We start from the raw sequence: 25,916 nt of genomic DNA on the forward strand, positions 1-25,916 counted from the left end.
CATCTCAAGAATTTCTGGACTTTCTTTTTGCCGGTGAGAGTACCAGTTAAAGTGACCCAGACCTACATAGAGGCACAAAGGGTGATGACTTCTGAGTTGCAGGTAATGGCCTCATTAGTGAAAAACAACATGGGATCTGACCCTCTTTGATGTTTTTTTTTTTTTGGAAGAGATTGTATATCCCCCTCTAACAATGCATTTCACCAATTCCTTGCTCTTGATCTCATATACCCAGAGATGGATTAATATAAAATGGGACCCTAAGCAAGAAACCATCTTGGCCTTTCCCTGATTGCCTCCTGAACTTCTTGTTAAGATGCAGGGTGGTGGAGAGGCAACAGGGATGGTAGTATTCAGGGTATTAAGGGTGCCCACACATTACACGATTGGCAGCCTCAATATTCAGCCAATTCGATCATAATGTGGTATAGATCAATGCAGCAACGTAGATGATTTCTGTTCAAAATTGATTTAAAGGATCAATCAAGGAGGCTGGAAAGCTCTCGCTCGAAAGAGATCAGTGAGCTGCACAGTGGAATTGGCATTAATTTTCCCAACAACTGAGGGACCTGAGGGACCCCAGTCATTCTCCCCCATGTAAACTATGTACCCCCCGGATCCATGGTGAATGTTGCAGGCTCACCTGTCCACTGGGGCGCCTCCTCCTGTGCTCTGCATCTTTAACCATGGACTCTGGGGGTGCCTGTACCACATGACACCACCACAAGTACATGATGCTAGTACATGCAGTGGGGTCATGGGGGCAAAAGAAGTGCGATGAAAATGGGCACCCGCTAAATAGCATCCGCTATGCAAACTGTGGCTAACTGGCTACTAAAAGCAGGCGCCCATATTTGTCATGGGGGTTTAGTGTGTGTGTGGGGGGGGGGATAAAGGGGGAGGATTTAGAGGGGTTAAGGTGAGTTGCCCACTGGGGGAGATTAAGGTAAGGCATCACCAGAGGGGAGGTTAAAGGAATACTTAAGTCTGCTAAAAAAATGACTTTTACTCACCCGGGGCTCCCCTCAGCCCCCTGCAGCTGAACGGTGCCCTTGCCGTGTCCCTCCGATGCACCTGGACTCGCCGGCGACCACTTCCGGTTTGGCCGTCACCGGCCGACAGGCTGGGAACAAGTCAGTGACCAATATAGTCACCTTTCTTTGCAAGGACACTCAAAAGCCTGCCATCCATGGATTCTGTCAGTGTTTTGATCTGTTCACCATCAACATTGCGTGCAGCAGCAACCACAGCCTCCCAGACACTGTTCAGAGAGGTGTACTGTTTTCCCTCCTTGTAAATCTCACATTTTATGATGGACCACAGGTTCTCAATGGGGTTTAGATCAGGTGAACAAGGAGGCCATGTCATTAGTTTTTCTTCTTTTATACCCTTTCTTGCCAGCCACGCTGTGGAGTTCTTGGACGCGTGTGATGGAGCATTGTCCTGCATGAAAATCAAATTTTCTTGAAGGATGCAGACTTCTTCCTGTACCACTGCTTGAAGAAGGTGTCTTCCAGAAACTGGCAGTAGGACTGGGAGTTGAACTTGACTCCATCCTCAACCCGAAAAGGCCCCACAAGCTCATCTTTGATGATACCAGCCCAAACCAGTACTCCACCTCCACCTTGCTGGCGTCTGAGTCGGACTGGAGCTCTCTGCCCTTTACCAATCCAGCCACGGGCCAATCCATCTTGCCCATCAAGACTCACTCTCATTTCATCAGTCCATAAAACCTTAGTAAAATCAGTCTTGAGATACTTCTTGGCCCAGTCTTGACGTTTCAGCTTGTGTGTCTTGTTCAGTGGTGGTCGTCTTTCAGCCTTTCTTACCTTGGCCATATCTCTGAGTATTGCACACCTTGTGCTTTTGGGCACTCCAGTGATGTTGCAGCTCTGAAATATGGCCAAACTGGTGGCAAGTGGCATCTTGGCAGCTGCACGCTTGACTTTTCTCAGTTCATGGGCAGTTATTTTGCGCCTTGGTTTTTCCACACGCTTCTTGCGACCCTGTTGACTATTTTGAATGAAACGCTTGATTGTTCGATGATCACGCTTCAGAAGCTTTGCAATTTTAAGAGTGCTGCATCCCTCTGCAAGATATCTCACTATTTTTGACTTTTCTGAGCCTGTCAAGTCCTTCTTTTGACCCATTTTGCCAAAGGAAAGGAAGTTGCCTAATAATTATGCACACCTGATATAGGGTGTTGATGTCATTAGACCACACCCCTTCTCATTACAGAGATGCACATCACCTAATATGCTTAATTGGTAGAAGGCTTTCGAGCCTATACAGCTTGGAGTAAGACAACATGCATAAAGAGGATGATGTGGTCAAAATACTAATTTGCCTAATAATTCTGCACTCCCTGTTTATATATATATATATATATATATATATATATATATATATATATATATATATATATATATATATATATAATGTAATTTTAACCATTCACCATTTTATCACTGCAATAACTTCTAGTACTCAGCATGCTATTGAAATGAATCTTCTTATCATTAATCAGTGCTTTAATCTATCCTATTTTTAAGTCCTTGGGCATAAAACGTTGGCGTGGGTCCTAGTCAATCATTTCACTAACTTAATGTTTTACTATTTACTTTCTGCGAAGACAATACACTTATAAAAAGCAAATATTCTACGGATTCGCTGTTTAAAGACGCTAGGAACATTCGCTTGGCAAAGGGAGTGGAGGTCTCATCCAACAAACTGCTCATTAATTCATTCTGCATCTTGAATAAACTTGTTTTTATAAATCACAGTCACATTTTGCTCAACCATAGGAAGCCACACATTGTAAACAATGCATTTAATAGTGGATGGTTTCATTACAATAAGCCAAAAACAGCTTTCAGTATAGATGTCATAAGTTGGCATATTGATGGTGGTGGAGTATTTCAGTGATGTTAACAGATTGTACGTTTGTAAAGACTATGACTCCAGGGGCTTGATTCACAAAGCGGTGCTAACTGTTAGCACGCCTGTGAAAACCCCCTTAGCACGTCTAAACCAGCTTTTCGCGCGTAAAACTTTACGCGCGCGTGTGAAGTGCCCATTAAAGCCTATGGGACTTAGCGCGCGCATTAGACTTTGCGCGCGTAAAACTTTGCGCGCAAAGTTTGCGCGTGATTTGATTGAGAAATCCGGTGCTTACCTACTTAGCACCCTGGTTAACACGTCTAAAGACTTTAGACGTGCTAAGTAGGTTAGCACTGCTTTGTGAATCAAGCCCTATGCGTATCTTGCAGAAGTAACAAGGATGAGTACTGATGATGCCTGTGAAAATAAATCATATGTTTTTTATAAGTGATTACTGTTAAGTAGAGATGGTTCGAACCTCTGATTTTCAGTTCGCGAACCTTGAACTTGAACTTCCGAAAAGGTTTGCGAACCTGCAAACTTTTCGAACCGCAATATACTTCAATGGGCAGGAGAACGTGAAAAACTACAAACTCTGTTTCTGGCCACAAAAGTGATAGAAAAGATGTTTCAAGGGGTCTAACACCTGGATGGGGGCATGGCGGAGTGGGATACATGTCTAAAGTCCCGGGGAAAATTACGGATTTGACGCACAGCAGGGTTATAATCCCTAAAAGGCAGAAATCACATTGCATTGCTAAATTGGAGGCCTAAAGTGCTTGAAAATATCTTGTGTGTGAATACATGGATCTAGTGTAAGTAGTGTACTGCTTCACACTAACAGACCAAACTCACTGTGTAAGGCACCACAAACAGCTGTTTGTGTAGTGATCACTGTGCTGGACTGGTGCGCACCATGGCGAGAGTGCAGGCGATGGCAGTTTTCAAGCTCATATGGTTGGGCTGAGGTAGCTCAATGACAGAACAACAGTGACTGTCCAACTGATCGAATTTGGTCTGTCTACAATGAAGCAATGACCTTATTATCATGGGTGTGCCCCCCCCAACACACTCATATAGGTCATTGCTTTATTGTGATACGCAAGTCCCTTCACCGCATCAAGGTAAGGATTACGAAGGGGAATTGACACATGTACATGCCCTTTTGTTTTGTTGTTGCAGCCGCAGTGCAGCCATAAAAATGAGGCATGTACACACACCAGAAAAATTATTACTATGTTTGGTAGCAGCCGCTGCTAGCAGCAGCAGCCATAAAAATTCAGGAATCCACCTGGAGTCCTGGACCCTGTTGGTGGTGGCAGAGAAGGCCTGCAGGCAGAGATCCTGTGTGGGGACTGACTTAGTCTTGGGGCAGGCAGTAGCCCTCCTGGATCCATGCCTCATTCATTTTGATAAAGGTGAGGTACTGAACACTTTTTTGACCTGACTGCTGGTGTGCAGTTACAATGTGCAGTTACACAGGTGCAGTGAAAAGGTATGCACTGACTGCCACTATAATACAATTGTGCAGTCACACAGGTGCAGTAAAAAAAGGTATGCAGTGACTCCTGGTATACAATGTGCAGTCACACAGGTGCAGTGAAAAGGTATGCAGTGACTGCTGGTGGTATAATACAATGTGCAGTTACACAGGTTTAGTGAAAAGATATGCACTGACTGCTGCTATAATACAATTGTGTAGTCACACAGGTGCAGGAAAAAGGTATGCAGTGACTGCTGCTATAATACAATTGTGCAGTCACACAGGTGTAGGGAAAAGGTATGCACTAACTGCTGCTATAACACAATTGTACAGTCACACAGGTGCAGGGAAAAGGTGTGCAGTGACTGCTGCTATAATACAAGTGTGCAGTTACACAGGTGCAGGGAAAAGGTATGCACTGACTGGTGGTGGTATTGTATAATACAAAGTGCAGTCACACAGAGGCAGTGAAAGGTATGCACTGAATGTGCTGGGCTTGGCACAGTACAGCAATTAGCAAGGGCCAACTGTGACAGACAGGGCTGTATATGCAGTGTCAGTGGCACACACACACACAAAAAAACACATTAGAAGAACATTAGCTCTCAAAAGAGCTGTCCTGGGGTGCTTTTCATCAACAAATAGCAGCAAGGAGCAAGTTAACAGACATCCTAACTATCGCTTTCCCTATCTCTCCAATGTCTCTCCCTTCTCTCACTAATAAAGCAGTACACAGAATGAGAACATGGCCGACGCTGCTGCCTTTTATAAGGGGGGGGGGGGGGGCTCCAGGAGGGAGTGCAGCCTCATTGGCTGCCATGTGTCTGCTGACTGTGATGCAGAGGGTCAAAGTTTAGCCCAATGATGTAGTATAAGGGGCGGGTCGAACTCGCTTAGTGTTCGCTGTTCACCGCGAACTCGAACCAGCTAAGTTTGCGCTAACAAGTTCTCCGGCGCACCGTTCAGGCCATCTCTACTGTCAGTTAGAGGGATCTGTGTCATCAGCTAGGCAATGCGGGTAGGGGAGCTGTAGCCATTTACACTTCTGCCTTCTCTAAGCTTTTTATCTCCCTAATTGTGAGTGAAGCGATCAGCTCCTTGCTATCACTATGGCGTCAATTCACCAGAGGTTACTGAACTATTTATCACATGGTCGGTAATTTACCTCATGTGATAACTCAAAATAGCAATTATCCAGAAATATAGGCTGAAATACAGACAGGTCGAAATTCGTGCGATAAATTGTCGGTAGTTATTCGTTATTTTTTCTCAAAATCACCTGGCTATATGTGGTTTTTCGCACAGCTGCTGCAGCTCACTCTGCAGCTAGTTTACTAGCAGCACACAGTAACAGCTTATACTGTACATATTTCAGGCACCAGAGAGCAGCCCATTTACAATATTAAGCAATATCAAGCATTTACAATATTAAGTGAATGGGTGAAACGAAGGAGGAATTTGGATACATTTTTCATCGGGAGGGAGTGCGAAAATGTATCCAAACACCTCCTCCGTTTTACCCATCCACTTAATATTGTAAATGCTTAATATTGCTTAAAGATCTGTACTCTAAAATTCTTACAATAAAAAACATACCATTCTATTCATTATGTTCTCCTGGGCCCCTCTGTGTTGTTTCTGCCAATCCCTGCTACAATCCTGGCTTGTAATTGCCAGTTTTCGGCAGTGTATACAAACAAAAGACATGACTTCTAACCAGCTTGTGATAGGCTGAGAGGAGCTCAGTCTGTGACTTATACAGAGCCTGCGGGGGACCTGGAGAGGGTGTGTATAGCTTCTATCCTATCACAAACAGAGCAGCACATTCCTGCCTGAGTGCCTGAGCCCGACAAAGCCGCCAGAGGAAAGAAGATTACATTATACAGTATAACAGAGGTAATACAGCCACTGTGCAACTAGGAAAGGCTGCAGTAAGACAGACCACATTAGAAAATGTATGGGAACTTATAGGATACAAGAAATAAGGCTGAAAATTTTGTTACAGAGTCTCTTTAATATGCAGAACGAAGGGAGGGATTTGTAATGGAAGGAGAGGGTCAAAAAACGGAGTTAACCCCTCTACGGTCACGTGATGGTAATAACCTCCTACGCACAATCCTTTACTTCCAGCATCCAGAGCGGCAAAATATTGCATGCAAATCATTAACACCGCATAACTACCGACCGTTTTTTGCTTGGTTTTCACATCCATATCGCTCCATTATCACCTGCTACTGAACACTTCTCTAACTATCCTCGCACAGTGGTGAATTGCAAAAAAATGTTAAAATACTGCATGAGGTAAAATACCGACCTTTAATCACTTACTAACTCTCCTCTGGTGAATTGAGGCCTATGTGCTGTGTCTGCAGGGAGCCCAACATTTACACAGGGACGACACCAAGGAAAAGGATGGGCACCTTGCAAACTATGACATACTTCAAGCAGATATTACCTAGACCTATGTAGAAGGTACTTGATCGAGTCCCTTCTCTTCCCTTACCTTAAAGAGAACTTGAGGTGAGAGTGATATGAAGGCTGCCATATTTATTTCCTTTTAAACAATGCAAGTTGCCATGCTGTCCCTCACACCCTGTGTCTCTAATACTTAAAGCCATAGACCCTGAACAAGAATGCAGATCAGGTGCTCTGACTCAAGTCTTACTGGATTAGCCAAATGCTTGTTTCAGGGTTGTCATTAAGACACTACTGATGCCAGAAGATCAACAGGACTGCCAGGCAACTGGTATTGTTTCAAAGGAAATCAGTATGGCTCTCCCACCTCTTGTTCACTTTAGACCACAGTATAGACACAAATTAGTATTTAAAAACCTGATAATCATACTCCTATTATTTGGACATGTCCTGTAGTGGTACGCTATTGGGAGAATGTATTTTCCTTATTTTCTACCATATATAATGTTACAATAGGACAAAATAGCATAGAAATGTAATTATTTTATATGGGAGTGTATCAATATCCGAAAAAGATCAGAGGTATCTTATATCTCGGTTAAATTTCTGCCAGATCGTTTTTAACAAGGTCATGGAAAATACCTTTCCTACAAAATGCTGAAGATATTTTTAATGCTATGTTGGTATTATTTACATGGAATCAACCTTAAATAAAACGTGTCAAGATAGATATTATTTCCAAGAGTTTGGGGACATTTTGAAACGAATATTGCATTGCGTTATTTCAGCTTAGCTTTGTGAAAATATGACCGTGTTAAGCTAAACAAAATTATATTAACCATTACTGCCACTGGGACGTGAGCTTCATGTGCGCCGTGGCAGCTGCTGCAGCCATGTCCCTGCAGTTGTGAGGCTGTGCACGCAATTGTGTGGGCGGAAGCCCAAGATCGCAAAGGTCCCGGCAACAGGGGGGATTGGTGGCAGGGGACAAAATTCCCCTGAGCCAATCCATACTTGTCCACCGAGAATAATCACTGTTTTTGTTCAAAAACAGTGATCATTCTCAATTGGTTCCACTGCGCTGCCTCCCGTTTGCTCGCTTCTGCGGCTTCCAACGCCGATCGTTAGATTAATGAATGGGAAAATTGTTCCCATTCATTCATCTCCCTTCTAGGGCCACCGTGGTCGCAAGCATGAATGGAAGCCTAGTTACCGTGTAACGCATTATTTCCTATGTAACGTACTTATTGTATGCTTATAGGAAGTAATGCTCGATGACATCTTATGGCCAAATAGTAAAATTACACCTGTTGGCTTTAGGGAATACATTTTTAATATGTATACCAAGAGGGTATATTATTAAATTATGGGCTAGAAATTTGTGATGGATGTAAAACTGAAAAAATGAACCTTTGTTTCCAAATAAAATATTGTCACCATACATTGTACTAGAGATATAATTTTAATGTTGCAATAACCAGGAAAGATGGGCAAATAAAATGTGTGGATTTTAGTTATGGTAGCATGTATTATTTTAAAATGTATTTTAAATTTATTTTTTTAAATTTATTTTAATGGTGAAAACTGAGAAATGATTTGTTTCCATTTTTTTTCTTATTATTCCTGTTAAAATGCATTTAGAATAAAATAATTCTTAGCATAATGTACCACCCAAAGAAAGCCCAATTGGTGGCAAAAAAATAAGGTATAGAATATTTAATTGTGATAAGTAGCAATAAAGTTATTGGGGAATGAAAGGGAGGAGCGCTGAAACGTGAAAATTCCTCTCGTCCACAAGGTGAAAAATACCCGTGGTCTGAAATGGTTAATATAAGGAGCGGATCCTTACAAATCAAACTATTGGGCATATTCTACATTTTGTTTTTGTATGTTGAGGGTCCTCTTACACTTACTGCGTTGCTTTAGGTTGCAGTACTCTCTCCTACCGCAGCTTGTTTCAGTGGCCAGTAAAGTCCATGAGACATGACACACTGCCTGCGGTGTAACGAGATGCGGTGGAAGTGCTCCGGGTAACGCTCAAGCTGCAGGGCATTACTTGTGACTTGCATGGTAATCCCGGCACTGGAAGTAACATCTTCATTTTTTTCCTTGTGTTGCACCATGGCTGTTGCACTGGTGTTTTCTTGTGTTACACCATGGCTGTAACACGCGGTGTTACAGCCATGGTGCAACACAAGAAAACAGTGTTCAAGGACATGTAATGGTTTAGTCAGGCCAAGTTCCAATAGTTTTGTTCAATGAAGAGTTATTGCATTCAACAGGTGGTTGATTAACGTCAACCAGGTTTAGATAGAATAATACAGTACAATAACATTTGTAAAGCTCTTTCCTCCCATAGGACTTAAAGCACATAGATATGTTTTAGAGCAAATACAAGGTTGCAGACTGGACTGTGTTACAGAGGAAATAGTCAGGTGTTCATAAATGCCAGACTAAGCAGTTGGCTTTTCCGTTTGGATTTACTGTACATGCTTTCAGCGATGGAGATGTTCTGATTGGGTGTGGAGTTCCAAAGTGTAGGGGCAGCATGACAGAAGGCTCTATCTCCAAAGGTTTTGAGGTAGACACTGGAGGTGACTAAGTTAATAGATTCTTTTGATCTAAGATTGTGGGGGTGTGATGCAGTTGCTACAAATCCTTAAGGTATCCTAGGCCCAGCTTGTGCAAATATTTGAATGTCAATAAGCCAATCTTGAACAGATTTTATCAGTAGCCAGTGGAGTGAGCAAAGGGTTGGTGTTATGTGGCAATGGCGGGGTTGGCTTTTTAACAGCCTTGCAACAGCATTCCGTGCTTATTGCAAACCAAGCAGGTCTTGGTTTGAAAGGCCTGTATAGAGAACATTGCAATAGTCCAACCGTGATGTGATGAAGGCATGAGCTAGGGTTGGAAGATCAGCTTCTGATTGTTGTCCACCTTCGTACGAAAGATGTTACCTCACTATTTCCTTACCAAGGAGGAGGACTTCTTAACTCTCCTCACTTACAGTGGGTGCCTTTGAGATAACCCATCTTTGTGAGTATTACTCATTTTCGAACATTCACCACCAAAAATTGATTTACTACATTAGATTGAGCTCTCGGTCCATTCTTCTTTGCGTTTCATTTGTGGTATTTCTACTTGTTTTCTTTGATCCTTTCCTTGCCAGCATTTCAGGCAGGCAGCATGTTTCTGAGCATGATAAATGAGCTTCGCATTATTTAAATATGGTTATATATCACATGAATTCTTTGCTCACATCTGTGGTTTACAGTATTTTGTACATTGTTCTGAGATCATAGCTTGACGATAAGGATGAAGTGTCATTTATCACTCTCTATTGTTTCTACTCCATTCACTGCTGAACTGATAGAAAGTCTATAAGAGATAACTGTGTTTCTTCAGCTCAGTGATCTGTTATCGTATTATAAATAGTGGAGTAATTACTAGGCTTAGGTAAGGTCAATGCCAAGATCTCGATGACAGTGATTCTCTGTACCAAATATAATCTGCTGGGAAATTGCTTGATTAGACAATGCAGTCTGAGACAAATTAATACACTGATTTAGCAATATCTTTTGTTTCATGCAGGCTCCATAGAGAATACTTGAGGTTATCATTAATTGAGTAAATTACATTTATTAAGATTTAGGCAGGGCTCTCTACAAAATAGAGGCCCTGTTTGGTTTGTTTGCTTTTTTTTTTTTAATAGGTTTTCTTTTGATTTTTCTGTTTATTTTAAAGCAAGATAAAATTTTGACATGCTAGCAAAATTAAACTAGGGCTGTTAAACCCACATTTTCTTATCCCCAATAGGTACACTATGCCCGTGACATTTTGTCAAATGAAACATTCCCATGGAAATACCCCATAACCCATATACCGTGTGCAGTTAGCATGTCTCTTTCAATTTACAGTCATAGTACTACTGGCACAGTGTCAGTTGGCGAACACTGGATGTTACTGCTGCAGGCATAGTGACAGCTGCTAATCAGTGGCTGCTACTGCTACAGTGGTGGCTGATAACCTACGGGTGAGCAAAGAGGATGGCAGAGTGGCGATACAAGGTTGCCCCTGCATGTGGCACTTCAGCTATGGCCTGTACCACTGTAGAGGCGTATAAGAGATAACGGCGCTGGAGACTTGGGCGCAGGATTCAGCCGGTATATGGCTGATTCTGCTGCCGCACAAGTCCCGGACGTATTAAATACTATTCCCTCTCCAGGCCGCCATAGATAGTGGGGATGAAATAATTCGGCTTCCAGCAATTGCCGGAAGCCGAATTATTATGTTTTAAAAGTAACTTCAGCTCCGTCTTCTGACAGCGCTGAAGTTACTCCCTGTGCCTGCTATAGCCGTAATTCCTATTACGGCCTATGGTGGCGCCGGCTGCGCCCAAATCTCCTGCGCTGGTTTCAGCGTGTTCGCTGCAGAGAGCTTCAAAGACCACCAGAGAAGGCTTGGCGGTCTGCGTTTGGCCCTCGGGCTGGACTATGCCTCATCTTGTAAGACCAAGCATATTGTGATCCACAAGCATTTGAAATCAGATTGCAAAATGCTGTTAGTGGAAAATAGCCCTGAGAAAACCTGTAGAGCCCTTTCCCTTTTATGTGCTGGCATACACACATTCTAATGTGGGTGAATTAACATCTTAAATGTTCATACTTGACTTGAAATGTATTTGGGTACAGAAGGAATGACTATGGGCAAGCATTTTGTGTTTGCATTGCTTTATTCCTAAAACACCATAGTAGTATAGTAAACTTTCCCTCATTAAACCATGTATGATAAACCAAAAAATTAAAAAAAAGCCCCTGTAGCACTAAGTGTTTGTAACGATTGGTGTCAGCACGCAGAGAGAATCTGATTATTGGTGATCTGCAGTATCACCAAGAATGCAGATATATACCTGATTATTGATGATCTGCAGAATCACCGATAATAAAGATATATTGCTAACCTCTGGACACCTTTTGGTATGTGAGTGTTTGGTGCAACAGTAGTACTTTGAGTAATGCACCTGCTGAGCAGGTGATAATAGACAGTAAAGAGACACTGCTCTGGGAGCACAGGAACCTTCCAGCAGCCTGAGGCTCTCCAAGGGGAGGAGTTAGGCTGGAGACAGGAAGGGCCAGAGAGTGAGTGACACCTAAAGGTGGATGTCACTATCTGATCTGGAGTCTATCTCTTAAGGGGAGAGATAGCTCTCGAGGTCGGGCACGCCGGGTCGGCAACACACTGACAGATAAAGTACAAAGACAGAAGGCTGATTGGGTATCCAAGTCAAGCAGGGTCTGCCAACGGAATATCAGATATGCGAGGTACCGAATCAGAAGACAGAGGAGTAGTCAGAAAAGCTATAAGTCATAACATATATCAAACAATGCCTATTCTGAGTGCGAGGTCCTTGGTCTCAGCACCCCGGAACTAGTCTGAAGTATAAGACAGATGATAATACAGTTCCCTAGACTGGGTGCGAGGTCCGTAGTCTCAGCACCCTGAAACTAGTCTGAAAGATAACACAGATGGTAGTACAGTTCCCTAAGCTGGGTGTGAGGTCCTTGGTCTCTACACCCTGGAACTAGCTTGAAGTATAACACAGATGATAACACAGTTCCCTAAGCTGGGTGTGAGGTCCTTGGTCTCTACACCCTGGAAATAGCTTAAGCATAAACAGAATACAATTCAAATAATCTGGCTAAGTGTGAATTCCCAGGTCCACCTGGTTCAAACACACTGAAGGATCTGACTAGGTCTGAGTGCTTCCACGTAGTGATCGCAACGGCAGACAACTTGCAAGTGACCAGCAGGAACTATATATGGAGTAGTGCTCTCCAGCACCACCCCTAATTGCTCAACCAATAGTATCCTGCTCTGGAGTCAGCTGATCGGCGTGGTCATCTGACTCTTCCTCCTTAGTATAAGAATTCTGCCTCTCAGCGTGCGTATTCCTAAGCCTATGTGCACTAACAGACTCAGCCACACCAGACACACGCTGCCGCGTGCAAACCGCCGCACTGGATGCGGAACCAGCCGCCTTACTGTTGTTGCATGCGGTGGCTTTTCCGCGTTCTGCCCTGCTTCCAAACACACGCTTCCGCGTGCAAACCGCCGCACTGGACGCGGAGTCAGCCGCCTACTCAGTAGCACATGCGGCGGCTTTCCCGCGATCTCTCACAGTGTTGGCCTGAGTTTGTGCCAGCGTGGCAATCTGCCAGCATGGCAATGGTGGCACAATATTGGAAACGCATCCTTAAAGGTCTTTAAATAAATAGAGATGTGAGCTAGCCATTAGTATCTGGATCTACCTGGTCTTCACTTCTTTCATTTCTCTGTGAATTGTAGTCTGTACCAGTTATCAACAACACACAAAATAGTTTAACAATTATACGGGATAAAAATAGAATACAAATTGATGGACCCATCACATTGTTAGTTGCCCCGTGCTCCTTGTTAAGGAAAAAAAAATTGTGCAAGGCGTTGTGTCCTCTGTGTATATTAAAATTGGAACGAATCATCAAAGAGGTAGCAATTACCTTCTGTGCTGGGGGAGCAATGTCACTGTAAATAAGGTTGAGCTCTTGTAAGTCCATGTGAGTGATTAAAATGTATGACTTGCAATGGCTGGTGTCCTCAGCCACACATTCCCTAGGCACTCCGGGTTTTGGCAGTTGTTGTATGTGACCTGCTTTCATACTTCTGGGAGCAGTTTCTGTATGTGTGGAAAGCCAGCATTAGTTGAAGTAGCTTCATATTTGTGATTTTTTTTTTTCATGAAGCAGAACTTAGAATATTTTCTACCTTCAGAATCTGTATCACCTCTAGACTATACCTGCATTTGTGTACTTATGTACCTGGAGGCCCCTGCATACCTCAGAGAATGCACAGGAGACAGGAATTCCAGGACATTGAAAAGGCACCTGTTTGATGAGTGCAGCAGTTTACTGTGTTCATCAGATCATCAGTAATTGATTAGGTTAGGAGGGTTGGTAGTGTTAAGCCTGATACACACTTTCAATTATGATTAGTCAATCACTGACCAATTTTACCACCTCCATATAGTATAAGGGACAAAAGATATTGAAAACAATGGTCAGATTGTGTAGGTAAACCCTCATATTACATGGGGGTGGTAAAATTGTTCAGTGATTGTCCAGTCAAAATTGAAAACGTGTACTAGGCTTAAGCCTGGTGCACTCTTTCAATTTTAATTGGCCAATTGGTGACAATTTTTACCACTTTCATGTAGTATGAGGGTCAACAGATATTGAATACTATGGGCAGATTGTGTAGGTAAGCTCTCATACTACATGGAGGTGGTAAAATTAACCAGTTATTGACTAATCAAAATTGTGTGTACAGACCTCAAGACTAGGCATATGACATAAGATGCATACACACATAGTAAGAATGTTGCCCACAGGGATCAGGACTAAACCCCTTGGACAATAGTTTGGAGTCGTGATCTCTTTCTAATGCATCTTAAAGGACTTCCGAGGCCAAAAAGATAAAAATTACACAATACCTTTTATATATCTGAATCCACGGAGGACGTCCAGCGCGTCCTCCGCACCGTACCGCCGTCATTGCTGCCTTTCTCTTTCCCCCCTGGCTCGGCCCGACCCCACTGAACGGGTCGCATAGGCTTCCACTACTAAGATGGCCGCCGCCTTGAGCCGCGGCTGCGCAGTACGCTTTGCCCTTAGTGCGACTGCGCAGCCTTCAGCCCGCCTCCCGCAGCGTACGGATTCCGTAATGCTGCCCAAGCGTATGTCCGTACGCTGCGGGAGGCGGGCTGAAGGTTGCGCAGTCGCACTAAGGGCAAAGCATACTGCGCAGCCGCGGCTCAAGGCGGCGGCCATCTTAGTAGTGGAAGCCTATGCGACCCGTTCAGTGGGGTCGGGCCGAGCCAGGGGGGAAAGAAAAAGGCAGCAATGACGGCGGTACGGTGCGGAGGACGCGCTGGACGTCCTCCGTGGATTCAGATATATAAAAGGTATTGTGTAATTTTTATCTTTTTGGCCTCGGAAGTCCTTTAAAGGCTGTACACACACTAGATCCTTAGCAGACATGGCCCTGACCTGCCACCTAACTGAGAACCCTCTAGTGTGTGTACTACTTGTACACTGGCTTTAGGTATAGGGAAGTTATTAGGATAGATACGGGTTAGTGGTTGATCAGGAGGTAGGGTAGTGCTAGGCTGCTTTTAAAGGGTGGAAGCTAGGACTAGGTTTGGCTGAAATGTGAAACTAAAGCCTGGTACACACTATCAGTTAAGATTGGCCAATCACTGACCAATCTTACCACCTTCATGTAGTATGAAGGTTTATCTGACGTATGAATACGTCAGAGGGCAATGTAAAAGCTTAGCGGATGAGCTTTTTGTCCCTAGGCTTTGACAAAGGACTAGGGGACATGATCTGCGTATGGAGGAAAAACGTTTTAGCCATTTATTTAGAAAAGGGTTCTTTACAGTAAGAGTGATTAAGATGTGTAATGCATTGCCACAGGAAGTAGTTATGGCAAATTCTATACCTGCATTTAAAGGGGGCTTGGATGGTTTCCTTGCGTTGAAAGACATCCATGGCTATAATTACTAGGTAATGCCAGTGGTGTTGATCCAGGGCTTTTATCTGATTGCCATCTGGAGTCGGAAAGGATTTTTTTCCCTTTTGGGGCTAATCGGACCATGCCTTGTAAGGGTTTTTTGCCTTCCTCTGGATCAACAGGGATATGTGAGGGAGCAGACTGGTGTTGTACTCGATGGACATGTGTCTTTTTTCAACCCAAATAACTATGTAACCTACACAATCTGCTCATAGTATTCAATATCTGTTGACCCTCGTACTGCATAGAGGTGGTATAATTGGTCAGTGATTGGCCAATCACATTTTAAAGTGTGTACCAGTCCTAAGGCTAAGCGTTAGGAGTGTGTGTTGTAGAAAATGTTGTAAGATTAGGTATGAAGTTAATGAGTAGCCGTCAGGTTTTTGTTAGGGGTTTGTCCTCTTTTAGCTAGAGGAAGAGTGTTGTACAGTAGTGATACTGCTTATGAAAAGGTCCTTGTGTCAATGAAAAGATACAGTGCTTAGACAAGAGGAGTGCAGTCAAGCAAAATGATAACCTCTTGTTGCACAAATCTAAATGTACTTTACTACCGTCTTTCCCCGAATATAAGACACTGTCCTATATTCTTTTTGGGGAGGAAATATGTGCTAGGGCTTATTTTTTTTGGGGGGGGAGGGGCTAGACGCTTTGTGTATGGGGAGGTGTGTGGGTTCTTACCGCACCTCCCTTGTGGCTGCGTCCCCCTCCGTTCCAAGCAATTTCTCCGGTGGTGGTGGCGATATGGTATTCAAGCTATGAGGGTGCCCTTTGACCCTCATGCTGCACGCAGTAAGCTTTGCACTGGCGCTCCCTTCCTACCATAATCGTGCGCCTGGCTGATGCGCCCCAGGCGCACATTGATTATTACATGAGGGGAGCGTCAGCGCAGAGCCGGCAAAGCGTACTGCGTGCAGCGTGAGGGTCAAAGTGCGCCCTCATAGCTTTAATACCATGTCGTCGCCGCCGCCACCACCGGAGAAATTGCTTGGAACGGAGGGGGACGCAGCCACAAGGGAGGTGCGGTAAGAGCCCACACACCTCCCCATACACACAGCGCCCCCCCCCCCCCCCTCCCCCCAGCTAGGCCCTATTTTCGGAGTAGGTCTTATATTTCAAGCATGCTTGAAATATGAGGGAGGCCTTATTTTCGGGGTAGGTCTTATTTTAGGGGAAAGACGGTAGGAAGCCAGAAGGTGACTTTCCTGAGAGATTATGAATCCTGCTATTATGCATCTGGTTCTGAAAAAATACTAGTGGCATAGATATGCTTCTATGTCAACACAGACCAACACTGTGAAATTAGTAGACTTCATCACCGTACTAATTCTACTTTATACAGAAGTAAAGAGGAACTGTAGTCAATTTAGCATAATGAACAAAATTGCTTTGTATTCAATATCCATGTATAAATTATTTAGTCAGTGTTTGCCCATTGTAAAATCTTTCCTCTCCCTGACTTACTTTCTGAAATGTATCACAGGCAGCAACATTGTTAGTACTGGCAGGTGATCTCTGTGGAATGTTTACTGAGGGTTCAAAAGCCAGTAGAAAGGATCTCTGGTCTCCCAGAATGATCGGGAAGGGCAGTGTATGTATGTGTTGGGGGGAGGGATTCTGCCTAATATACAGCCTAGACTGAACCTCCGTGGGAGGGCCAGAATACATACCAATATACAGCAATATATCGCTATAGGAAATGGAAGTGTTCATGATGCTGAAATCAGGATATTTAACATAAAAGTGGATATCCTGAATAATTTACTGCATTCTACTATATGCCGTTACAGTTTCTTTTTAAAGGAAACCTAAACTGAGAAGGATGTGGATTTTTCCTTTTAAAATAATACCAGTTGCCCGACTCTCCTGCTGATCCTGTATCTCTAATACTTTTAGCCACAGCCCCTGAACAAGCATGCAGATCAGGTGCTCTGACTGAAGTCAGACTGGATTAGCTGCATGCTTGTTTCAGGTGTGTGATCCAGATACTACTAGAGAGCCAAGACATCAGCAGGACTGCCAAGCAACTGGTATTGTTTAGAAGGCAACATCCATATCCCTCTCAGTTAAGGTTCCCTTTAAGGGGAATCTAAAAGTGAAAAAAACCTATGATATAATGATTTGTATATGTAGTACAGCTAAGAAATAGAACACCAGTAACACAGATATGAGTCTCACATTGTTTCTACTCTGAGCTCTCCGACCAAACTTGTTCGGCTACAGTGCTATTTTCTGAAGCACTTTTACACCAAAGAAACAGTGAAAGACAACTTCAGATAAAGTTTTACTGCAGGGAAGTTCAAAGGGCCATTAGCTCTGCTCTGTTTCATAGTTTAAAATACAGAGTGTAGTTTGTAAGCTGCAAATATTAGATAATGATGCAATATTATTTAAAAAAAAAAAAAAAGCTAGATAACTGAAAATAAAAATGAGACTCTTTTCTTTGCTACTAATGTTCTATTAGTTATCCATACTACACATACAGTTCATTATTTCATAAGCTTTTTTTTTTTGCTTCAGTGTCACTTTAAAATATATAATGAGCTGCATGTAACACCTCCCGGGACTTATGGATAGTTTAGGCAGAGAAGAAATCAGCACTAGATGCTAATGGCAGCCTATGCTGGGGTTTCTGCAGATAACTCACTGTGCCTCCGGAAGGGGGGAAATTCAAAGTGAAGCAATCAGAAAGACAGGGTCCGGGTACACATTTATTTCATCCCCACCAAGACTCAGATTGCCCTGATTGTCATGTGTCTGTCTTGTTGGGGATGAAATAATAGTGTGGATCATTGCAACGCACCGATGCCCGGACCTTGTCTTTCAGATTGCTTCACCTCCCAGGACTTGTTTAGATCCTAAGATACTTGCACTTACAGTCACTGTGTGCTCAGTGATAAGTACTTGCACACGTCATACTGTATGATTTTTCATACCTTATGATTTTTGTCTTTTTTTAAGAGTCTCAGAATAATATTTGCCTGGCACTTCTGCACATAAAATAACATTACCTGTACAACGGCTTAAGCTTAGCAATAAAATAAACTTATGGGCAGCATTTATCCTCCCATTAGGAGTGTTTTAACACATAAGGTTTGCACTTTGGAAAGTAATGACACGGTCATGGGAGCTCCTAGTGTATTGTTGTAGCAAATACCTCCAATCGGGGCGGTATAAATTTGCTTGGCAAATCCATTTTCGTGGGGTTGTCACCAGTTTTCGATGGGAACATAAAGCTCTGAAATACATGCATACAAATCTTAGCATGCTGGGATGATTGCCCAGTGGTGATCTATTGCATTAGGATAATTGGAGAACAAGACTGTAAGCACTTTCGATAACGTTCTGTGTCAAACACTTCCCTGTTCATTAGAACACATGGGGCTTACTTTTGTGCCTGGATGTTAAATTAGCTTTGTGCCAGATGGAGGCTTTTTTCTTGCTGGAATTTCTCTTAAATTATTAACTCAAACTCTCCAAAGTTTTCCAGATTTGAAGATTTAATGGCATCGCATTAATATATTTTTTTTCGTAGATGGGTTGCCTAACTGATGCTAATTAAGATCCGACATTGCTCTCCTAATTAGAAGACAGTCAGACTAATGATGCCGTAGATATTTTCTCAATCGAGGACCGAGTTGTAAAGTGTTAGACTTATGACACTGCAGATTTTAAAGCCCACATTAATATTTAAAAAAAGAAATACATTGCTGGCCTTGGCTCACATGAAAGAAGCTTAGTGTTAGTTACCCAGCCTACATAATTACATAACTGTTTTACCATATATCGCTGTTCTGCGAAGCTGCATGGAAGACGCCAGTCTGTTTTAACTGGCATCTCTGTCCTCCTTATTGATGTGAACACCGTACAGGAACCTGACTGCATGGTGTGACATTAGCAACCTGTCATTAAACACACAGAGGCGCTATATGTGCTACCTGAGAGCTACTGTTTTGTCCCCTGTTTTATTGCCTGATGAAGCGGGCTTGGTCCTGCGAAACGCGTTGCATCTATTGGGGTACTAATAAAGTGTTTATTTATGTCAGACAAGTAGTCTAGTCTGCTTTCGGAGGTAAGTCCACCACTGCCTCCCCAGCATATTTTAAAACTTTTAATTGTTGTTTTTATTCTGCTGGCGCCTCTGTTCATCAAAGTCCTTATTGATGTGAACACCGTACAGGAACCTGACTGCATGGTGTGACATTAGCAACCTGTCATTAAACACAAAAAAAGACCAAAGAAGTTATTCTGGACTTTAGGACCACCAAAAAGACCAATCGCCTACCAATAATGATCAGTGCAGAAGCTATGGAGAGAGTTTCTAGTTTTCAATTTTTGGCAGTCACCATAGCTGTAATTGGCAAAGTACAACACCTCTCTACTTTTTGAGAAAGCTAAGGCGCACTAACCTTCCACAGAAGCTGGTGATTCATTTTTACAGAATGACTATAGAAAGCGTTCCGACCAATTGCATGACAGACTGGTACAACTGCTGCACCAAGGCTGGTAGAGAAGCACTGCAGAGAGCTGTTTAAAACCGCAGAAGTCATTATTGGCACTGAACTACCCTTGCTTGAACTCTTGTATAAGACTCGCTGTATGAGAAGGGCCAAAAACATTATCAAGGCTGGAAAACGCCTTGTATGAGCTCCTTCCATCAGGTAGACATTTTAATCAATCTGCATACGCAAACAGACTGAAAACGAGTATTTTCCCAGCTGCCATAAACTTGTTAAACACACATTTTTGTGAAGTGGTGTGTAAAAGCTACCGTGCTCGTGCACACATTCACGGAAGTGCAGGCGATCACGGTTTTCCAAACCCTATGGTCAGGCTGAGGTAGTTCGATGAAAATTAAGTGACCAAAAAAAACACGGATTCTGCACTGAGACCTTATACAGGAGTCAGTAGTGGATACTAGATGCCAGTAGTGGTGGTGAAGGATTATTGGGTTATGGTCAATGCACTACTAGGACCAGTAGACCTGTCTCCAACATAAAACAATAGCAAGAAAGAGAAAACACAGTCCTTAGAAGGGTGAACTACTGTAGCACTAGGCACTGACTGCACCAACAGCCAAAGTGCACTGTGTGGACACACTGAACAGCAATATCACAAGATCAAAACATTAAAACACAGCCTTTAGAAGGCTATGTTATGTAGATGGTACTGTGGCAGTAAGAAACTCCACTGGGGACACAGAACACAGGCCTAACTAACGCTTTCCCTAATAGCAGTGCAGCTCTGTCCCTAGTCTCCTTTACAGTACCCACAGTCAGGGTGTAAAATGGCTGCTGTGCTGGATTTCTGATAGGTGTGTGTGTGTGGGGGGGGGGAGGGGGGGGGGAGGAGTAGCTGACTCCATTATAATGTATAGGGAGCGAATCAAACCCGTCATATGTTTGCAAATAGATGGGAACCTAAACACGCGTTGTTCGCCACAAACTATTAGCCGGGTGAACAGGGTGAACAGTTCGGCCCATCTCTAGTGTTGTGCCTCCTCACTCCAGTGGTAAACAATGGTTATTTGTGTTTTCATAGCTTTTCTATCAGCTCAAATCAGTCTGGCCATTCTCCTCTGACCTTTCTCATCAGCAAGGAGTTTTTGAGAGTTTTTGACCACAGAGATGCTACTCACTGAATCTTTTCCATTTTCATGCCATGCTAATTAAACACTACAGTTTTTTCTGCATGAGAATCCCAGGAGATGAACAGTTATAGAACTACACAGACAGCCTTCCTGGCACCAATCATCATGCCATCAATTTTTTTCCAATTCCAATGAGCATAAACTGAAGCTCCTAATCTGAACATGCATGGCATTATGCATTGCACTGTTCCTATGTAACAGCATGAGTATGCAGGAGTTCCTAATAACATGCTTAATGAATCAATATATTTGGCTAGGCAACAAAGAAATGGTAAGAAAAGGCCCTTTATAACACAGATCTGCTTGTTAGAAGGTCCTATACTGTCTGACGATTCCTATGGGCACTTCATGAAATAGTGGGAATATAATACACTGCAATGTATTTTGTCAGATAACATAATATCAATAGAGACTGTGGCTTCTTGTACAGGAAGTTCACATCATCTCTGCTGATTTGATCTATGCCTTAACTCAAACTTACAAAGGCCGGGGGCTGCTTCTTGAGAAAAGCAGAAATTGAGATTGATTTCTAGGCTCAAGTCCCAAGGGCTGCTTTCCCAGGTCTGCTCTACAACCTTCTGCGAACTCTGAATCCTCATGCTATTCTTCAGAGCATTAACATTGTTATTATAGCCCAGAAAGTTTCCTTTTATGCTCTAGTTGCAGGAAGGTAATCAATAATTAAACAGATAACAATTGCACATCTCTTGCAGCGCCAGAGAGTCGTAAAACAGCAGTGGATGGTGTGCACACTCTTCCTCTTGACAATTTACCATTTTCATTGGTTTATATTAATCTCACTGATGGACCTTCCTCTGGCAGTGCACATTAAGGTGAATTATATCACTGGAGATAAAACAAACACTTTTCACAGCTCTCTCCCATTCTGCAGCTTGTCCCTGGCTCTCAGGCAGAATCTCAGTTTCGTTAAAGAGGAACTTCAGCTTAAACAAACACACTGTCATTAGGTTACATTAGTTATGTTAATAAAATTAGATAGGTAATATAATCTCTTACCCACCCTGTTTTAAAAGAACAGGCAAATGTTTGATTTCATGATGGCAGCCATCTTTTGGTTGAAAAGAGGTGACAGGAAGCATGAGACACAGTTTCAACTCTCCTGTGTGCTGATCACCCCTCCCAGTTGCTAGGCAACGTGAATAACAACATAAGAAATCCTATCCTTTGCACAGCATCAGGGAAAAAAAGCCTGGTCAGTTTTCTTTGATGGGTGGAGCTTAGCTAAAAATGCAGCTTTGGTAAGAAAAACAAAGTTCTGATGCTGTGAAACTGTTAAAGAAACACCAAGCCTTTTTAGTTCTGCTGAGTAGATTTTTAGTCCGGAGGTTCACTTTAAGGTGAAATAAAAGTGGCAACGCTAAACAGGAGGCTTGGTGAGCTTTTTCTACTAAATATAAGTTAGAAATAAGGTCCAGAGTGATGGGAGACTGCTATGATGCTGTGCCTCTCAACTTTTAACTCTAAAGTACACCCCTCATTTCATTGAAAATGAAAAATAATTTAAAGAGGAGCTGTTAGGTATAAGGTCTCAGAGAAAATAAACACATATATCAGTAGCTAAAGATTGGCTGTACTTACATTACATATGCATTTCACTATCCATGTTTGTACTTCACATAATTTTTATATAGTATTTGCAGAGAATGATGCTCCTAACAGCTCATGGCAGGTTCCATGTTTGTCTGTCTCCTATGAAGCCAAATGTGTCGTCATGTCCTGCCTGCTTCCTGATGATTCCACTCTCACAAACGCTGGTAATGAATAACACTACTGTGCAGTGAATATTAATTAGCCATGTGGCTAGGAACAATAGCGGACTCCTGCAGTGTACTCTGCCCGAGATTTATTAGTGCTGTGAGCTAGACTGTTACATGCTGTTGAAACTTGAGCCTCACTAGCAGCCAGGGGAGGGCCCCAGAATGCTTTGCAGTATCTGTTATTCGGCTTGCGTCCTCCTTAGGAGCCTGGGAATACGGAGCCTTGCTGTCAGCAAACATCTAAAGTAATGGTGCCCATACACGGTACAATAAAAACGTTCGATTTTCCCGTTTATTCGATCTAAATGATCGAATTGAATGAAAGTTGAAAATATTTTTTTTTTCGATCAAGAAATTCGAACGATTATCCCGTTTTTTCGGGAAAAATGATCGGACATGCTGGAAAAATCTTTATATTCGATCTAACTGAATAATCAAACTAAATTATCTAATTGAAAAATTGTACCATGTATGGCCACCTTAAGAGAGATTTTTAACTGCAGTATTGCCTTTTTGGCTTCCTTTTAAACTGTTTAACACAGGAGAATAGAGGTTTAAATTAGCTTTTGCAGCCTGACAGTTACTCTTTAACAAGATTTAACCCCTTTGTAAAATGAGGGAGAAATGTACTTGTATTTGTATGTGTTTTAAATTGTAAGATTTTCGCGATGGTTCCTCTTTAACTCTGCAGGTTTCTGACAGGTGTATTGTTAAGTACACAAGTCATTGTCTCACTCTTAATGATTTAAACTTAGATCTGTAAAACTAGAGCTTCTTTAGACTATTTTTAATTTTTTTGAGCAAACCTGCACTTACCATAGCATTGAACAGTTGACTGGAATAGAGACATGGATGATAAAGATTTGTATAGTCGACTGAGTAAACACTATGCTGTGCCATTACAACAAACGTTTTTAAATAAGACTGCAGACTGAATACAGAGGAAACTATGAATCAGATACCGCCTATGGGAAACAAGTAACAGTCAGAACATCCTGTCTGCTAGTGCTACATGTGTCAAGATACAAATAGTTTCTTACTTTTTAAAATATGCTTTAAGGACAGGGTTGTTTTAAAGAGAAACTCCGACCAAGAATTGAACTTTATCCCAATCAGTAGCTGATACCCCCTTTTACATGAGAAATCTATTCCTTTTTCACAAACAGACCATCAGGGGGCGCTGTATGACTGATATTGTGGTGAGACCCCTACCACAAGAAACTCTGAGGACCGTGGTACTCCTGGAAATTTTCTGTCTGTGAACCTTGTTGCATTGTGGGAAATAGCTGTTTACAGCTGTTTCCAACTGCCAAAAAAGCATGCAGCAGCTACATCACTGCCAACAGTAAAAATGTCACCATGTAATAAATGTCAGAATGTTTATCAGGGATTTAAAACATTTTACAATGGGCAAACAATGACTAAATCATTTATACATAATTATTGTAAAAATGAAGCACTTTTTTATCACAATATTTTCACTGGAGTTCCTCTTTAAATTATCAGGTGTAAAAAGTTTAGTTATTGTTTTGATTCTGGTTAATACAGGTCGAATCTGGATCAGGAAGGGACTACTAGTGTTAATGCATAAGTATGTGAGGCTTATTCTACTAAATTTGTAACTGCAGCATGTCACACCAGGCGCTGAGCACCAATGCTGCTTGCTTACATAGTATAGCCCTAACGTCTGATTATTCATCAACATCATTGATTTGTGTTATGGGGCTTATTCTTCTAATTTGTAAATATATTAAACCAGGAATTGAGCAGCACCATTGCTTTTTTTTTTTTTTAATTCTATAACATTAAATTTCCTATTACAGTTCCTCTGCGTTAGCACAGCTTTGTGCTGTGGAGGATATTATATTTTAATTGCAATTGCAGCATATTAAACCTTGTATTGGGCAGCACTTACATTTAAGACAGACAGCCAGTTAGCACTTTTATGAAAATAATAAAGATGGCAGCTTCCATTGTACCCCTATACATACAGGTTTCTTTTAAACATTTACCGTATCTAGTAATTCTGCTTAACAAAGTAGTTATTTTCTAGTGGTAGCATTTCACTCTTTTTTCCATTACTTTTTCTAATAGCTGCAGTGCCTTTATTTTGTTTTCATTCTCTTTCCACCCAGAATGGAAGAAAGGAACATTTGAAAGCATTCATACGGACATGCTGTAAATGGCTGACATGTCTCTCTCAGCGTTTGTTTCTAAGACAACTCCCAAGAGACGTTTTTGTTGCCGTCACTGTGAAGCAATCAAAGGTGGCTTGTTCATTCATCTGGACATGTCACTTTCAACGCAGACAACTTGCTTTCTGATGCAGCCAGCGTTTCTGCACAACACACTCACAAATCTCTGGGCGAATAACCCCTGATCTGTTCAGATCTTTAACAGCAAAAGCTAATCGCCAAGGAGCACCATCTTCATCCCTTTAATTTCTGACGGATAGACATTACACCTGGCTAAATATATGCAGGTAAGGCGATGACAGAGTCCCATGGACTGTGGAACCTGTATAACTTGGATATGTCATAAATTAAAGGGATGAGTTGGCAAACCCGTGCATGATAGTTTACATTAGTGCTAAGGAGCATGAAGAAAAGGCCAAATGGTTTTGACAACAATGCCGAATAATGACAGGGCTGCAGATCCATGATCATATCTTAAGTGATTGATTTTGCCTTGAAGGGTTTGTACAGATTATTTTTTTCATTCAGAAGGCTCTTCACTTGAGGTTGAGTACTGTTCAAGCCTGTGTTATGCAAAGATCATAAGATGCTCAAGTGCAGATTGCTTTAACTTCAAGTCTGATTCATTTTTATATTAGTTTTATCAGTATTATACTGGTGTATAGTATTGCAGTTATAACGTTGATATAGCAATAAGAAAGAAAAACAATGTAGTCACTAGTGACACTGTAATAAGTTTATGTATAAAAGGAATTGGGATAAACAGGTTAGGAGAAAGTGGTCTTCGATTACATCACTACAAATATGTGTATTCATCAATGAAATGTCATTGCTGTAGATCACAGGTGTCAAACACAAGGCCCACAGACCGAATGCGGCCCTCCTTGTCATTTTATGTGCATCAATGTAAG

The 25,916-nt window shown here is 42.2% G+C and overlaps 1 protein-coding gene across 1 annotated transcript in view; it reads left to right on the forward strand.

Annotated features, from left to right (window-relative positions):
- Positions 1-25,916, forward strand: part of KCTD16 (potassium channel tetramerization domain containing 16) — a 350,249-nt gene that overhangs the window by 175,051 nt on the left and 149,282 nt on the right. The window lies entirely within an intron of this gene.

Source organism: Hyperolius riggenbachi, chromosome 3 (assembly GCF_040937935.1).
Source record: "Hyperolius riggenbachi isolate aHypRig1 chromosome 3, aHypRig1.pri, whole genome shotgun sequence".
NCBI classification, from domain to species: domain Eukaryota; kingdom Metazoa; phylum Chordata; class Amphibia; order Anura; family Hyperoliidae; genus Hyperolius; species Hyperolius riggenbachi.